Raw genomic sequence first — 15,023 nt, 5'->3', positions numbered from 1 at the left:
AAGTTTTGATTTGGTCCAGGCCTAGGTATTCATTTTTATGTTTAAAAAAAAAATCTGTCCGGACATCTCTGTTAAACTAGTGTGGAAAATAACAAAAGCACAATGTTAAATTAGGCGACCACAAAAATGAAATGCGAGTTAAAAGTAGGATCGGGGATAAACAATTCACGTCATTTGTCAGATCTGTTTGAAATAAAATTAAGGGGACCAGAATTAGGCTCAGGCAAGATATGAAGGTAAAAGCAAAGATTGTTTTGTAATTAACAGCTTTTTCTGAGTTTAATTATGAAACAGAATTAGCTTAATTTGTGTAAAGCGACATCACCTGAATATGGGGCATAATACATTATTTGAAAATAAAATGCAGTGCATGGTGGGATACTATCGTATTAATATCCATTGTTCATTGCGCTGTTAGGAACTGTAACCAAACTATTTTAATAGTGTGTGTACGCATTAAGCCCGACTAAACATGAAATGATACTTTAGTGTGGACGTTTTTAGCTGGTTTAATTAAAACGCTTTTAAAACGCTTTTGAGTACGGTTCTTGAGATCGGTTATGTAGTCTGTTAAAGAGAGAAGTAAATAGGCAGATATAAATGGGAAAGATATAGATACAATCTTTTTTTGTTAATTACAGATGTTGAATTGGGTTTTATACAAGTACAAACACATTTATGAAGCAAATATTTGCTACCGCATTCATAAAAAATTTAAAGTAATATATCAGTGTGATTACATGTACTCAAGTAATTCTGGTTTCAAAAGTCAAGCACAGTGGTAGCAATGGCCAGCTGTATAAATAATGATGTCTGGCATGTTATGCTCCATGACAAAATTGAGGCTGATGCAATATGCAGTTTAGTTAAACTGTCCTGCCTCTTCTGCATGTTAAATAGGACAGTTTACACGTGCAGTTTACTTTAGACGCGCTGTTTAAAAGTATTTTCTTTTCACAGTAAAACAGGTATAAAAGGCGCTGCATATCAACAGGACACTCAGTACTGCATCTCCAGCCCCGCCACACCCCTTGTTCGCTGTATTTTTCACATACCTCTTCATAGTTGTGCATACCGGTAAATCATCTCCTGATCACTCGTTTTATCACCAAACTCCTCAATAATGCAATCCAAGTCAGTATTTTATTACTAACATCTCAAAAAGCTCTGGATGCAGAAGCAGCTATCTTGTTTGTTTATGTGTGGAGTAGCGGTTAGGGCTCTGGACTCTTGACCGGAGGGTCGTGGGTTCAATCCCAGGTGGTGGGGACACTGCTGCTGTACCCTTGAGCAAGGTACTTTACCTAGATTGCTCCAGTAAAAACCCAACTGTATAAATGGGTAATTGTATGTAAAAAATAATGTGATATCTTGTAACAATTGTAAGTCGCCCTGGATAAGGGCGTTTGCTAAGAAATAAATAAATAATAATGTCCGTGTTATCTCTGTGGTGCCGGGGCTATGTGTATTGCTCAGATCCTCTCGGCTCCTATCGGTCTCACTCGGCCATCAAATGGTTTTCTCGGCTTTTTCCGGAAAAAAACCACTAGAGACCTGTGTTTTACGTCTTTTTGATGTTGTCGGACAGGGTCCGACATCAGACAGGAAAGGGAAAATTGTAATGTCGGACCTGGTCCGACATAGGACCACAAAGGGCTAACTATGACAAATAAGCTAATACAGTTTTATTGCATAATTCATACCAATGTATGATACAATCAGACATAATATAGAAAATTCTACTGCAGGCTCTTTGGATTCAGTGTAACTCACAGCAAAGGAATGTTTGATCCATCTTGTACAACTGCTGTCTGTAATAACTGGGTAAATGTTAAATGGATTTTAAAGAATCACAGCAATTCAGTAGCACATAAGCATGCTTACAATGCTTACCAGCATTACATAAGTTGTCCAGGAATTGATTCCTTGTTGTCAGAAGTGAGAAAAAAGCAGCTATCAATAAAAGAAACAGAGAGACAGCAGAATAGCAATGCAGCAATTGTCCAGTCACTTGGGATTTCTGGGTCAACTTTACAAGTGTTTATAAAATGGGTTGGGAGATATCTGCATCCTGATTGGCTGATAGGCATTCCAAGCCATTGAATTATTACAGTACAACCAATGGGTAAAAACAAGTCCCAGCAACTGAGACTTTTTACAAACAGATATTATTGCAACGAGCATTTAAGAACATTTAAAAAACAAATTTTGAATTGGCCGCCAATTTTCCCCCAATAAAAGCAAAATAATAATAATGCAATGTCAGACTTCCTCCATGTAAATTTTAACTTGTTTGGTGACTCTAATGTCCACACATTCCTGGAGGATTTGGACTGGAACAGTTTGGTAACAGAACCGACAATAATTAAAAAAAAATAAGGTCAGGAAAAAAATGAAACCGTGAGTACTACAAGACACCTCTCTCTCAGTGCTGCTGAAATTAATACAATTGAAGCCAATAAAGAAGAGCGGAATACTAAAAAAGTAACCGCTTGGGCTGTGTCAGTTTTTAATGATTGGTCAGCACAAACAAAAAATAATATGGGACTGGAAAACTGCACCTAAGACTGAAATAAACAGTTTTAAGAAGTTTCTTTGCTGAAGTGATAACATCAGCTGGCACACAGTATTCAGTTAGCAGCTACACAAGCTTGCGAGCTGGCCTGAATTTTTTTTTTTTTTAATTCTCCCACAGTGGGATGATCTCGTGCCTTACTAGGCCCCTGGGCGTGCAGTTATTCTAGCACAACCAACACCCTGTTGTGTCTTATTGCTTACATAATGAATGCAGAATGTATGTTGAATTGTACGACCTTTTAGCCACATTTGGTCCCATTCTTCACAGATCATCTAAAACAAACAAGGCTAAGTATACTTCAAAATCTGTTCAATATGATATGATATATTGCATTCATGAAGAAATGGTACACGTGTTAAAAGGAAAACTAATGAACGCTAAACATTTATGTATAATGATGGATGAAACAATGGACGGTGCTAAGCATGAGCAAGTGGCAGTGTTACTTAGTTATTGCAATGAACATCTAGAAGTGGAAAAGTGCCTTGTATCCCTTCAGAAAACAAAACGGTTAAGATGCTGATTCCCTTTTTCAAATATTAAAATATGCTGTCAAGAGAATTGAGGAAGACAAAAACAAACTGCTTGCACAGTGTAACAATGGTGCAGCAGCTATGCAAGGGAGTGAAAATGAGCTGCAAGCAAAGGTTAAAGATTGGTGTCACCATAATGTCCATTATTTGCTCATTGCCTCAATCTTGTGCTTGTAGAGGCCATACAAAAACAGCTTTTTCTTTTTTTGGCCACCTAGAGTCAGTGTACACTTTTGTTGAAGGAAGCCGTGCACGCCATACAGTTTTAGAGCAAGTGCTTATCGTTTCAACCTCAAAAACTCTGAAGAAATTGTCTGTGACATGCTATGCTTGTCTGGCAGAAGCTCTCAATACTTTATATGAGAACCGTTCAATATTAGTTGTAAGCACTCCATTAGATTTGTTCTGAAGTTGTGCGATAAGCATTTCTTAACAAGAGACTTGCAACAGGATTACAGGAGATAAGGAAGTGTACTTCTGCCTCAGTAAGATGATGATAATCATACTAAACTGGCACTGGCCTACCCCCTTCAGGCATTTAATGGTTGGACTGCGCATTTCCAAAAGCTAGAAAAGTATACTACAGTGACGGTATGATGACATCAACATTCTAGATGCCAGAATCATTCTAAACATAGCGATTGAGTGATAGGATTCCTAATCAATGGATTATCTATTTCTTTTTCCAGCACAGAGCTCAGAAGTCTCATATGGGATGAACGGGAGTGGCAGGCTTTTATCAGCACCTTCTCTCGAATGCCTGTCTTATGTTCTTCTATCCAAGGAGGCTGCTTCTGTACAGTCATCTCTCTGGAACATGTTCTGTAAAGATTGGTGTCACCATAATATCCATTATTTGCAGTGTTATGCTCATTGCCTCAATCGTGTGCTTGTAGAGGCAATACAAAAACAGCTTTTTCTTTTTTTGGCCACCTAGAGTCATTGTACAGTTTTGTTGAAGAAAGCCGTGCACGCCATATAATTTTAGAGCACGTGCTTATCGTTTCAACCTCAAAAACCCTGAAGAAATTGTCTGTGGCATGCTATGCTTGTCTGGCAGAAGATCTCAATACTTTATATGAGAACCGTTCAATATTAGTTGAAGCACTCCATTAGATCAGCGAGTCAACCAATGACAGCTGGAGGGCAGTGGAAGTTGAAAATCTAGCAAAAACCCGGAAAAGTTTCAACTTCATTTTGAGGGTGAAACTACTACATCCATTGTTAAATGCCATGAACAAAGCAAGCAGGTTGTTACAAGCAGCTAACCAGAACCTTGATGTGGCAATACATGCAATAGAAACTCTAAAAACCATGATAACATTTACATGAGCACTGGACACATGTGTGAAGACTGGTCAACTCATTCCTTGGCTCCTAGATGACAATCCAAAAAGTGCACAGGTACCATCAAATGACAGTGATGCAATGAAAAGAGAGTATTATGAAGTAATCAATCACATCCAGATGGATATCAGGTTACATTTTCAAAAGAAAGTAGTCTATTGAAGTCATTGGCTACATTTACGATGACTTTTGGCACCCAAAATAGAACATTCTTTTTCTAGATTTGTGATGTCATCTTACCATCATCATACTGTAGTTTGAGACTTTGGAAATTAATGATCTGAAATGCCAATTTGGTGCAATTAGAGTCGTTCCATGCGTCAAAATGCATCAAATTCAAGGGACAATATTGAATAATCGTCTTCTTACTGAAACAGAAATACACTTCCTTATCTCCTGTAATACCATTCCAAATCTCGTGTTAAGAAATGCTTATCATACAACTTCAGAACAAACAATGTAAGGGCCAATGAAACATGATAAAAAAAAATGTAATACAAAAAAACCAACCAGAGCTACATCAGTGCTTCCTCAAAATAATCAAAAGTACATTATTAATCTGTTTATACTGTAAAATGTTTAAACATATAAAAATAAAATATAAATTTATACACAGTACATACCTCCAGACTATGGCTAATAAATCGATTTTCTCCCCAATTTGGAATGTCCAATATATTTTTTTCCTTGCACAGATCAGCATAACTGAAGTTTCAGTCGGCGACCCAGCTTCCTCTTTCACACCCAAGAACTGGAGAGCGGATGCCAGCGAACTACTGACCTCTGGAGGACAAAGGCCAGCCCTGCAGATGTCCACTTTTGAGCTCATTGGGCACCTGGCCAGCAGGGTTCACTGTAGTGGGTTAAGGAGAAATGGTCCCTGATGGTTTTTCCTCCCTAACCAACGGGAGCGCCAGAGCCAATGCAACGCTCCCTTCAGAATCCCCAGCAAAGACCGACAACGTCACACGGCCAGGACACAAACCTGCGCTGTATGACTCACCCTGCACACCACACAGCTGTGCTTTTACCAGGTGAGCCACTCGGGGACCCTGTTGAAAAATATTTACAAAAATACTCCACATAATACTTATAGTATTTATAGCCTTTCTTTGAAAATGTATAGATTTGAAGTCAAGAATCGTACATCTTTTGCTGGACGTATTTTTTGTGAACCTCATGTTACAGTGTAGTGATTCTGATAGTCGTAATGCTGAGTCACTAAAAGTGTGTAAGTTCTTTCAGTAATAAAACTGCTCTGTACTTACACTGTTCACATAGGCTCTTTCACTTATTTCAGATCCCCATAGTCCATTACAGATTCTTTGTCTTACATAAGTCTGAAACATGACATTTTAAATTTTGCATCTAGATGCAATTTTCAATACTGTGGTTTCATATTGAAATAGAACAGACTGACACATATAATGGAAAACATTGTACTTGAGTTCACAATTTTACTTACCAACTAGGATGCAAAAATACAAGGTACTGTAAATGCCTCTTGTATAATAAAATATACATTTCTCTCATTTTCCAAATGAAAACCTTGAGCACACACAATCTGCATTCAGGACTTCTGGGCAACCCCCCAAGCTCCTCACTATTTTAGTGTTACAGATTAATCACTTATTTAATATTTTATTTAGAGTATAGCTTTTTGTCAGAAGTTCTGAGTTTCTGAATGCCCAGAAGCATTGCTGGCTATGGTGATAAACATCAAATAAATAATTCACTGCCTGTTGACTTGAAAGGAAGGAAAAAGTATTCTTAAATTCTAGAGAGCAGTCTAGTTGAATCAAATGTAGTATTATTGAATAAATATATTAATTAAAATCAAATTGATGTGAAAGATTACTCAAACATATATGCATCTGACATTTATGACATCATCCCAGCAATTACCGTAAAAAACTTTGTCTAAGTTGATTTTCTAGGCATGTTTGGGGGGACCTAAAAAGGAGGGAGCGATTTCTTTTCAGGATGTACGGCATTCATGTCAAGTTGCTAGGTAGAAACACACAACCACTGTTCCAATTAAAAGTTTTAATTAGTTATCTCAATATCATTAGTCATTTTTAATGTTAAACGCAAGCTTTCAGACTCAACTGACCTCCTCTCGACCCAGCGGCGTGTACGTGGAAAAAAAAATCTATTGTAGAATGTGACAGGATGCGAGTGGTGTGGTGCAACAAACAACAGTCTCCCAAAAATATCTGTGTTTATTTTACACAGTCCCAAACAATAAAAATATAATAATAATAATAATAATAATAATAATAATAATCCACCCCTCTACCAACTATGGTATCGGTGAGAAACACGGCAGATTTCAGTCCTTTAAAAATAACAAAAGAAAAGCCCTCCTTCAACCACAATCCTCCGTGCATGAAACGGTGCTCTTTCCTTCGAGGGATCGTGGTGAGTGCTCAGTGCTGTGCTGTGAGGGATGTGCTCTGAGGTTTGTTATGGCTCAGTGGCTGCAGCCCCTCGCTCCTACTCCTCCTCTATGAAAACACAAAACAAACAACGGGTAACACATATTTGCAACATCTTTTCTCTCTCTATCACAGAGAACAATAGTGGTTAAAGTTATCAATCTTCAGAATATGAACACGTCACAGCTATACCGCTTTACTGTTAACACAATAGCTGCCCCTCTATGAATTTCTTTATTCCCACCCTCCTGAGCCATTGATTTGTCAACATTCAAACTGAACCCGCCCCTGAGATCCGTAGCAAACAGCTATTGGTCAGAAAGCTGAGTAAACTTATGAAGTCTTGCGTTTGTTGGAACTGCACTGCAATTAAAAATTATAATACAGGTGTCTTTGAGACTGGATAAAGTAGGACAGTCTGACAAAAAATGAAAAAGCTACACAACAGGTTTATAATTGCATGTTGGTGACTTTGCCGGAAAGCATGGCAATCACAATGCTAAAAGAGAATTTGGAACAAAAATTCTCGGGGGGGTTGGGGGGTGGGGTGGGGGGGGTGGGGGGGTTGTTACTTTTAAATCAGTGCGATCTATACAACGATTTTTACTATAAATTTATTTTAAGAATATTCTCAAATGAAGTACTGTTCGCAAAAACTACATTATTACTATTAAGCCATTACCTGTCTAGTCTGCAAATGAGAAGCTCATTTATCTTTTTTTCTTTTTTGTTTTTATTTTCAAGTAAGCTTGTTTTCCCTCCCCTTTTATTTTCTGTATGGTATTTGTATAAAGTGGCAAAATGATACACAGGCACAGACTTATAGAATCCAACCTGGCAAAATTAGGTTACCAGTTATAATACTTTCTCAATATAATAAAATAAAGCTGGCTAATAACTCAAACACATTATTATTATTATTATTATTATTATTATTATTATTATTATTATTATTATTATTATATTTGTTTACAGTTGGATATGGCATTTGTAGCTTTTGTAACAAGCATGACAGCACTTCCATCCAAATGAATTGGTGTTTGGTCTTAATAGGAATACAATAATTAATTATAGGAGTAACTATTTGTTATTAATATTAAATAATCAATTGTATGCATTATTCAATAAACATTGAACCAATTGAATAGAACCAACATAGAACAAGTAATTTAATAACCCTGCCAGGACAGAAATGAAAAAGCAATACATAAATACAACTTAACCTTAGCGACAGCAGTGTCAAGTGTCTTGCTGAACCATACTGAAGGTGACCCTACTCCTTATTGACAGTGTTATGGGAGATCTTTTGAATTCTGTCGAAGCCCTGTATACTAGAGCCAAGATTATTGTCAGCTGAATATCAGATGTTGAAACCAGCAGAGGTACAACATAGAATAATGCTGACAGGCAGCATATTTTCAGTAAAGACTTCAATTGAGAAGACAGCACAACAACAAAAAAATGCTGATACCAACCATAGTGGGCTTGGAGGCATGGGACTGTATTATTATTATTATTTATTTCTTAGCAGACGCCCTTATCCAGGGCGACTTACAATTGTTACAAGATATCACATTATTTTTACATACAATTACTCATTTATACAGTTGGGTTTTTAATGGAGCAATCTAGGTAAAGTACCTTGCTCAAGGGTACAGCAGCAGTGTCCCCCACTGGGGATTGAACCCACAACCCTCCGGTCAAAAGTCCAGAGCCCTAACCACTACTACACACTGCTGCCTGTATCCTGTGAACTATGGGGTTCTGAAGCTCTCAAATGCCAACTAATTTCGGTGAAACACCTTATTAAGAAGGTTACATCTCAGGTACTGCCAATGAATAACTTTTATCTGTGAACTCAAAATTAAACAGAACATGTTCCAGAGAGATGATAACTGTACAGAAGCAGCCTCCTTGGATAGAAGAACATAAGACAGGCATTCGAGAGAAGGTGCTGATAAAAGCCTGCCACTCCTGTTCATCCCATATGAGACTTCTGAGCTCTGTGCTGGAAAAAGAAATAGATAATCCACTGATTAGGAATCCTATCAATCAATCGCTATGTTTAGAATGATTCTGGCATCTAGAATGTTGATGTCATCATACCGTCACTGTAGTATACTTTTCTAGCTTTTGGAAATGCGCAGTCCAACCATTAAATGCCTGAAGGGGGTAGGCCAGTGCCAGTTTGGTATGATTATCATCATCTTACTAAGGCAGAAGTACACTTCCTTATCTCCTGTAATCCTGTTGCAAGTCTCTTGTTAAGAAATGCTTATCACACAACTTCAGAACAAATCTAATGGAGTGCTTACAACTAATATTGAACGGTTCTCATATAAAGTATTGAGAGCTTCTGCCAGACAAGCGTAGCATGTCACAGACAATTTCTTCAGAGTTTTTGAGGTTGAAACGATAAGCACTTGCAATGAAACTCGGTTTAAAAAAAAAAAAAAAAAAAAAAAACCAACCAGGGATAGGGCTACAGCCATGCTGCTCCACAATGTCAATAGTATATTCCTAGGAAATAATCCCAAAAGAGGTTGACCTGGAGTGGGTTATTTCGCTTCTAAAATGACTATCATTTCTTTTCTCGAAAATAATTTTTTAGGATAAAAAGAATAAGTGTATTATATAGCATTCCACTAAGTAAGAAGTAGGCCTTGAGGACTGTTTCATTTCTATCTATCTAATATATATATATATATATATATATATATATATATATATATATATATAAATATATATATAGTAACTTTTTTATTTGTCATAAACGTTAATTGAACATTGCCATTTATTGTAACATTTGAGATGAAACGGCGTTTTGAAATTGAAGGCGGACTGATTTCCCGCATCTGAGCCACAAATTCAGTTCCCAGTGAAACTTCAATAACTTCTGCAAGATGTTTTCAAACCTTTTCAAAGTATGCTGCCTTATCAGTGTGACTGAATCGAACTTGCAATAGGGAGATACAACTTTTATATATTGCAGAATAATTCACGGATGCCATTTGCTTTCAAATTATTTGTCATTTTTGAGAACATTTGCACAACTTTCCAGTTCTTTTACAGAGTTTTAGTAATGTCTAAATATGCAAATGGAAATTGGATGGTTGTTTGTATATTGGGGCTTATAGATATATATATATATATATATATATATATATATATATATATATATATATACACACACTTTAATAAGCACATGTGTAGTTTGGGAAAATCTATAGTGATTAAAAGTTAAAAATTAAAAGTGTATTCATTTTATACCATATATTGAAGAAAGGCATTTGAAAATGTGCAAGTGAAACTTTATACTGTACCTTTAAAGAACACCTCAAAGAGGCATCACAGAGCGTGGCAGTTGGTCAAGAATCGTAATGTTTGAAGAGCTAGTTGAGTCTTGCTGATTTTTTTCACTATGTTTATGATCCTACTTTTAGTATTTTTATGAGAGAATGGAGAAAAGCATTTCTACAATTCATGTTTTTTTCTATGCAAGCTTGGGCTGACCACTTATTATTTGGGTAGCACAGGAAGTGAAACTGAAGAACGAGATCAGTTGTAATTGGCCACGGTCACGCAAACCAAACAGGAAGAAATCTGCAACTGATTAGAATTCTTCCTCCTGCATTATTAGTCCAAAAATGTATTATGTTTAAGGCCTGTTCCCACTATTGGTTTTCCTGTTTGGAAGCTGTTTTATAGAGAACAACCCCAGACAACAAAACCCCAAGTCAATTAAAGGAACAGTGCATATATTTCAATGTAGTAATAATGTACATCCAACTAAATAAAATAAGACTAATTTTGTGAGATGATAAAAAAGCTCAAAAGGGTATTGATGATTGAGGAAGGAAGTGCTATTGAATTTGTGAAATGTTTCACAACATTTACAACATATACTGTAGTTGAGTAGCGACATGGAATTGTTTTATTATTATTATTATTAATATTAATAATATTATTAGCTATAGTGACAGGAAATCTTAGTATTGGTAAATATCAACAAAATTACTAAACAACAATAATACCTTTTATTTATTAACACACTGAGACTCAGGGGAACCAAATATTTAGCAAGAAAGGGGTCTGGGTTAAAATCCGCATTCCTAGAAAAAGGATGCCATTTTGAGGTACGAGAGCTCACATGAGATTTGAAAAGTAGACAACATATTCATCTATAACAAATACGCCAACCCTGGCCCTTATACACATTGATTGTGTATCTACATATATTTTTGACAATATGGAGAAACACAAATATGTTTGCCATTGCTTTCTCAATATTTACGAGCCTATATATTCTTACTTTGGTATATAGTTGCATACTGTATATTTTGGGTGACTACTTTCTGTTTTTTTTATAAACTACATTCTGCAAAACATTAAAATCTGATGCATGCAGTTCCTGGGTAATAAACCTAATAGTAAAGTGGTGACTAACAGGCTGGTCAGACTAACAAGAAAAAGCCTGAAGATTTTTTGTACCATCTTTAGGGTTTCCTTTTTACCCTCAACACTTGGATCACCAAAATTAAACAGTAAGAAAAACATTTTCTTTAATATTCCTCTTTTGTTTCTTCCTTTTAAATGTCAAGAAATATGTTTTGCAAATGTTTTTTTTCATAGAAATTGTGGGGTTGTCATATTATACTCTTTAACCAAGTAGCAACTATGGAAACAATTTAAAGCATTCACAAAAAAGCAAAGTAACAGATGCCATTTCTATTTTAGGCTATTGTGGCACATCATAGGCCAACAAGAGTATTATTTCTATTAATAACAAGTGCTAAAGAAAAAAAAAGAATCACTAAATAATCTGTGTAGAATTGCAGTATATTTTGTTTTAGATTAATTAGATTGATCTTTACAGAGGACTTCATAACGTTGGCACAGTGCTCATTATGGGATTACACATCACATATAAACCAAGCAAGTTTATTTTCCACGAACAAAATAATTGACATGCTGAATGCATTCTCCACAGTCAAAAGGTTAAATCAAGAACAAATTCTTCACATATTCTCTGCCCACAATAGCACAAACAACATACTGAATAATAACACAGGCATATTCTTCAAATTAGGTTAATCTGAAATCTACTTAATCTTTGAGAATTTAGAATAATTTGTATTTTGTTCAAGATAAACTTTGAGATCATTTTGGATACCAGTATGAAGGCGGTGGTGACCCATAGTGCTGCTTCTAAGTATCGGAGACACGTTGGGGGGTAGATGGTATGAGATCTACGTTGTCGAGTCTGTGGCATTTGCCAATAGGAATTACAGCAATGGAAAAGGTAAGTCTATTTTTCTTTTGTATATTGCATTGAACTGTGTTTCCTGTCAGCTGAAAATATGAAATGTTCTTGTGTCAGCTAAAAACAATAGCAACAATACCTAGAAGGTAGGTTGCATCCTTTAGTTAAACACAGTACATAATTAATTACCATGAAAGGGTGTAGTATTCATCCAGTGTTGTTTTATTGTTGAATCTTAAGTAAGTTACATACATTATAAGAGACCTTCCAAGGATGGGATCAAAAATATTTAGCAAATAATTTTCAGAGACTATTTCTATCAAATACTTTTTTAGAATGGAAAACTATATATATATATATATATATATATATATATATATATATATATATATATATATATATATATATATATATTTCCATTCTAAAAAAGTATTTGATAGAAATATATATATATATATAGTTTTCCATTCTAAAAAAGTATATATATATATATATATATATATATATATATATATATATATACATATATATATATATATACATATATATATATATATATATATATATATATATATATATATATATAACCAATTTGACTTTTTATAAAAATATAGCATTCATGTGCAAGTATGTTTAATTTTGCTGGGTTCCTTGGAAAAGGAAGCAGATGTGATCAGGGTGAAACGATCTAAGATAAATAACTGGTAATAACTGGGCTACTTTGAGTTAAATTGTAGCAATAATTCTTTGAATATGGTTGTAGAGAGCAGGTGTAGGACATACTGTAAATATTGTAAGAAGAATACAACTTCCATTGATAATTCATTTGTGAAAACATAATATTTTTTTGCTATAAATTCTGAAAATTATTTAAAAAAAAATGTTAAACACTGTAACTTGTAATGACAATATGCAGTATAGAAAGGGATAAGCAATACATATGACAGTATCACAGATCTGAGGATGACAAGAGGGATTGTGGGATGATACAATCATTTATATACAGTTGTATATTAGTTAACTTTATGTATACCCTCTCAGCCAACCAGGGTGCAAGAATTATCCCTACTGGATTCTGCTGTACTTGGGTTATGAAATCCCTGCAGTTACCCTTCCATTTGTATATCAAGCATACATTTTTTGTATAAATCTGAAGAATTGCTTTTGCAATCATCCTGATACTCAGTGTCAACATTATTTAGCATAAGTTATTGAGAAAACAGATTCTGAGTGTGTATGAGGTCAGGGGCTGCCAACCTTACAATTTAGTTTTTTCTGACATAGACTTCCAGTGGCCTTTTTATTTTTATACTGACACTATTTTTACTGCCTTAATTTAAAATAAAAATCAAATACATTATAAAATAGGCTATTTTTAATGTACTTACATTTCTTTAGGTCTTGTTCTTATGGTTACACGTGGGCTGCAGACTGGATCATTTGCTTTGGTCGGAAACTGTAATTTGTAACCTATTTTAAACATATTTCTTATGTCTTCTTTTATAAGGTTCATCTGCGGAAAACATTGTTCTAATTCTGCAAGTCAGGCATACATTTAAACATTTAAACAGCCAATCATATATGGATCTTTAGGATCAGTGAGACTAAATATCCCTTACTTCAAAAATACTTCGCTTCTAAGGTAAAGCAGACAAATGTTTTGACAGTGTCTTTATCAACATCTAAACTATGTTTTTTATGTCCATAAAATATTGCCTTTTAAAGCTAATCGCAACACCGAATTAAAAAAATACAGCAATATTTAGGGTGGGTTTACAATGACAAAAAATATCTATTTTAAACAAAAAATTTTATGTTGTGTTCTGTGATGAGGAAAAAGAACAAACAATCATGGCACAGGGGTGTTACTTTTAGCTTGGAATTGCTGTTATACTTATATAACTGACCACTTTGGTACATTGTATTTCTAATTGAGAATTAGGTTATGTCCAAAAACTCAGAAACATTAAAAAAGCCAGTCCTGGAGAAAGGAAATCAAAGCTAAATGAGACCATGCTTGCCAAACATATTTAACCAAAGGGAAAAAAGGAAGCTGCAGATAAAAAAAAATTAAAAAAAAAAAAACAAAAAAAAACACTTCATTTTGTGTTAATGAAATCTCTGCAGACTGATGTCTGAAATATGTATGGTAATGATGAAGATACTATCTATCTTTCTAAAATGGCAGTAATTCAGTATCTTTTCTAGGTCTACACCTCAATTTCCTCTAATTATTCTGTTGATTAGGAAATATTCTAGTGTATGTTTAAACCGATTATTTGGAAAGATTGGTGGCACTAATTGGCATATTTAACACAGCAAAAAGCAAAGAAATTGGTTCTAAAGAGGGAAAAAAAGATCTGTCATGTGGCAACTCTTTTTTTCTAACTGTAATTTACGTTATGATTGAGTATATATGTTACGGTTCATGTGAAAAATCAGTAAATGTATAGATTAACTGGTAAATGTATAGATTAACTGGTAAATGTGTAGATTAACTGGTAAATGTGTAGATGAACTGGTAAATGTATAGATTAACTGGTAAATGTGTAGATTTACCAGCTCAGTGGTTAATGTATAAAATAACTAAGGAGATGGTAGTAAACAATCTCTTTTACTTACATCCATAATCACTGTCAGGCAACAATTCACAATACAAAATAATACATACGATTCTCACTGCTTAGGTTATGCTTTTTTTCTAAATAAGTTCAATTTAATAACACTAAATCACACTTAGTAGAGGCATGAGTTTTGTTGAAGAGATGTCTATTACCATACCTAATGTTTGCCCTATGGTACATTTTTATTTAAAATAAAAAATCGGGAAAGTGCTTTTTTTTTTTTTTTTTTTTTACATAAAG

Source organism: Acipenser ruthenus, chromosome 3, assembly GCF_902713425.1.
Source record: "Acipenser ruthenus chromosome 3, fAciRut3.2 maternal haplotype, whole genome shotgun sequence".
Taxonomy (NCBI): Eukaryota; Metazoa; Chordata; class Actinopteri; order Acipenseriformes; family Acipenseridae; genus Acipenser; species Acipenser ruthenus.
The sequence above is the reverse complement of the archived record's forward strand: the minus strand, read 5'-3'. Positions refer to the sequence as shown.